This window comes from Triticum urartu, chromosome 5A (assembly GCF_056163025.1).
Source record: "Triticum urartu cultivar PI428250 chromosome 5A, HENAU_Tu73, whole genome shotgun sequence".
Lineage (NCBI taxonomy): Eukaryota > Viridiplantae > Streptophyta > Magnoliopsida > Poales > Poaceae > Triticum > Triticum urartu.
In genome coordinates this window covers 123,410,710-123,414,889 of record NC_141877.1, presented here as the reverse complement: position 1 = coordinate 123,414,889, position 4,180 = coordinate 123,410,710, and the positions used below count along the sequence as shown (strand labels likewise).

General features: G+C 51.1%; 1 pseudogene; it reads left to right on the top strand.

Moving 5' to 3' along the window:
* Nucleotides 1-590: 590 nt before the first annotated feature.
* LOC147970538 (uncharacterized) lies at nt 591-3,246 on the top strand (annotated as a pseudogene).
* Nucleotides 3,247-4,180: the final 934 nt, after the last annotated feature.

Genomic DNA, 4,180 nt, shown 5'->3' with positions numbered 1-4,180 from the left:
ACGCCTACGGACACTGAGCTGGATCGGTTATCGATTTTCGAATTTAGCGCCGCAGACATCTTCCAGCATTCACCCTTGGGTGATGTGCTAAACTCTTTAAAGAACCTGTCCTTAGAGAAGGACTCACAGCCGAACTATGTTCGGTTCGAGCCAAAGGCTGATGATGGGAAATTTTGTTTCCCACTCGCCACCCACTTCATAGCCACTGTCGATGATTTAACTGGCATGCTCGATTATGGCTCCGAAGACATCGACGGTATGGACGAGATGCCGACCAGGAGCAAGGCCAAAACCCGCCATTTACTAGATGTTGGACGGCCACCTCTTCGTACGATGTGTACATGGTCGACACACCTAAAAAAGCTAGCGATGATGACAAAGGAGATCCAGTTGCGAATAAACCTCCCGAGACACAGTCCAAGCGCCAGTGCCCTCAACGCCGCTCTAAGCCTCGTCACTCAAACGATGGGAATACCGGCACCGGAGAGAATAGCACTCCAGGCGATGCCGAAAATGACGAAGACCCTGTCGGGGTTGCATCCGAACAGGAGGAACAAGACAACGGGCAAGATAACCCTAATAATCAGACCATGCCCAATGACCCAGACGATGATAGTTATCGTCCAGTCTCCGAGGATGATGAGAGCCTCGACAATGAGGACTTCATCATGCCTGAGGCACCCCTCGAGCAGGAGCGCTTCAAGCGTCAGCTAATAGCCACCGCGAGAAGCCTGAAGAAGAAGCAGTAGTAGCTTCAGGCCGATCAAGACTTGCTCATTGACAGGTGGACTGATGTCCTGGCAGCTGAAGAATACGGCCTCAAGCGCCCAACCAAGAGTTACACAAAGCATAGACCGCTACCTCAGTTAGATGAGGAGGTACTTAATCCCATACCTCCCTCACGCAATGCAGACCGGCCACCACACGGTCGAGATAGTGCGGCGGACCGACCACCCCGCGGTCGGGATAAAGCGGCAACTCACGCCAAACAACAGCCCGCCCCACTACCTCGCAAAAACAGGGACAGAACAGCTCGGGACCTTACATACGACCTTTGGCAGGAGATGGACAGTAGAGCAGAACACACCAGATCAATCTACGGATCGCGAGGACACTTCCCAACTCGGGATGATGGCTACCTATTCGGGCGTGACAAGACTAGTCACACTCGGGCCGATAACCACAGACGCACTCCATCGGAGGTGCGCCGTGATGCGGCCCAATATAGAGGCGGCGCACACCCTCTCTGCTTCACAGACAAGGTGCTGGATCACGAATTCCCTGAGGGATTCAAGCCAGTCAATATTGAATCATACAACGGAACAATCGACCCCGAAGTATGGATTGAGGACTTTATTCTCCACATCCACATGGCCCGGGGAGACGACCTCCACACCATCAAATACCTCCCACTGAAACTCAAAAGGCCAGCTAGACACTGGCTGAATAGCCTGCCCGATAATTCCATCGGCAGCTGGGAGGACCTGGAAGAGGCCTTTCTTGACAACTTCCGAGGTACATATGTCCGGCCACCCGATGCCGATGATTTAAGCCACATAGTTCAACAACCTGGAGAATCAGCCAGAAAATTTTGGACTAGGTTCCTAACCAAAAAGAACCAGATCATTGACTGTCCGGATGCCGAAGCCCTAGCGGCCTTCAAACACAGCATCCATGACGAATGGCTAGCATGCCACCTCGGCCAAGATAAGCCGAAGTCCATGGCAGCCCTTACGGCACTCATGACCCGCTTTTGCGCGGGAGAGGACAGCTGGCTGGCTCGTAGCAAAAACACAGCCAGCGAGACAAGCCCCTTCCGAGGCCAAGAACTACTCCGGAAAGATCTAGTGCAACAGACACAAACGCCGAAGCAATGGCGACAACACCAATGACACCACTGTTAACGCCAGATTCAGCGGATCCAAGTCCGGACAGCGAATGAAGCCCTACAAAAGGAACAACAAGGGTCCATCTAGCCTGGATCGCATACTCGATCGTCCGTGCCAAATACATGGTACCCCAGACAAACAAGCCAATCACACCAACAGAGACTGTTGGGTTTTCAAATAGGCTGGCAAGTTAAATGCCGAAAACAAAGAAAAGGGATCACAAAGTGAGGACAAGGACAAAGAGCCCTGGCAGCCGAACACCGGAGGGCAGAAGAAATTCCCCCTCAAGTCAAAACGGTGAACATGATATACGCTACACACATCCCCAAAAGGGAGCGCAAGTGAGCACTTAGGGACGTCTACGCGGTAGAGCCAGTCGCCCCAAAATTCAATATGTGGTCTTCATTCCCGATCACCTTTGATCGTCGAGATCATCCAACTAGTATCCGGCATGGCGGCTCAGCCGCACTGGTCCGCGACCCAATCATCGATGGATTACAGCTAACACGAGTCCTAATGGACGGCGGTAGCAGCCTCAACCTGCTCTATTAGGATACCGTGCGAAGATGGGCATTAATCCCTCACGAATCAAACCCACAAAGACTACCTTTAAAGGAGTCATACCAGGCGTTGAGGCCCGTTGCATGGGCTCAACCACGCTGGAGGTGGTCTTCGATTCCCCGGACAACTTCCGAAGCGAGGAGTTAATCTTTGATATCGTCCCGTTCCGCAGTGCTTACCAAGAATTACTCGAACGAACCGTGTTTGCTAGATTCAACGCGATACCACACTATGCCTATCTCAAGCTGAAGATGCCCGGTCCGTGCGGCGTCATAACAGTCAACGGAAACACATAACGCTCCCTCCGGACAGAAGAGCACACCGCCGCCCTAGTAGCAGAGGTACAAAGCGGCCTTCTCAAGCAGCAGCATAATCTGGCCGCCGAGCCCCTGGACATCATTAAGAGGGTCCGGACCACACTGCAACAGGACATCGCGGCTCGTCAAGAGCTCGATTAGCAATTCGTCCTCCACCCCAATCCCGATGAGGTAGTGGCATTCATACCACGCGTCCATAACTACGCACTCAAAATTCCATGGGCATCGACGGAGGCACAAGCTATCCCGGATCCACGGTTCGGCCAGACAGATCCCGGACACACATATAACTTTATTATCTCTTTTTCCTTGTTTCAGGTTTCTCCTATGGGGCCTCCTTCAACGGCCTGATTAACGACCCCATCAAAGGACAAACACACCGGATTGACACAGAGCACATGCGTACACGGGAAGCCCCAGAGGCTAACCGTTTTCAGGACCCACGAGCAATCTGCCTTCGGGTATGGCATGTCAAATAGCCGGTTGCTTTTTGCATTATCTTGTACCAATGTACTTGGACGCATAAACCCAACTATAATGGAAACAGTTCATGAGCCAAGTTCAAGGGCTTCGGACCCTATCTTTGTTCTCCATCTGTTTTCCTTTATATTTATTATTTCGTAGCAGTCGTACACTTTGCCAGGGGCTCCCCATCGCCCCATGATACGGCAACAAAGCCCGAACAATCCCTAAATATAAGTTCGGCACCCCCGAATTTAGCATTATATGCATTGGCTCCGAATCATGTCTTTGGTCAATAGTTGGGTTGCCCGGCTCCGGTGCTTGCTACCCTATGTTTCACTACATCGGCTAGGGTAGTAAAGGGATAACTACTGCGATTGTGCCCTGGCCTTGACCAGATGAGCACCTCAGTAGAGAAAGCCGAAAACTGACTATCATGATACGGCGAGAGCCGGTCAGCTATTCGAGGGTCACAAATCATTGGAGATATTTTTCCGCATTATGTGAAAGATTGGCACTTCCCGATCAGATGCTCACAGCCCCCTGGTTCGAACCAGGGGCTGCACCCATGCTTTATTATAAAACTCCTATGTCTAAGTGAGGGTGTTTAAGCCGTACAGTCTGATTGCCTTGTTCATTGCGCTAAACAACTCCTTCAAGGACCATACAATTGGATCAAGATTGTTTAGATTCCATCTCGAACACCTCCGTACTACTTACGTGAGGGCAGAAGCCGACGACTGGCCAACCCTCAGATTACATACAAAACCGCCGCACAGGAGGAAACAATTCAAAGCATAACAATATTACATTACAAAACAGGCTTTGTTCCAGTAATACAAGGCAAAGGTAACACGCATACATCTACTCAAATACAATATCATGCGAACATTGTGCTGCCGGGAGACGAGAACCCTCCAAAACATCTACAAAATACCGTTCGGGTGTGCG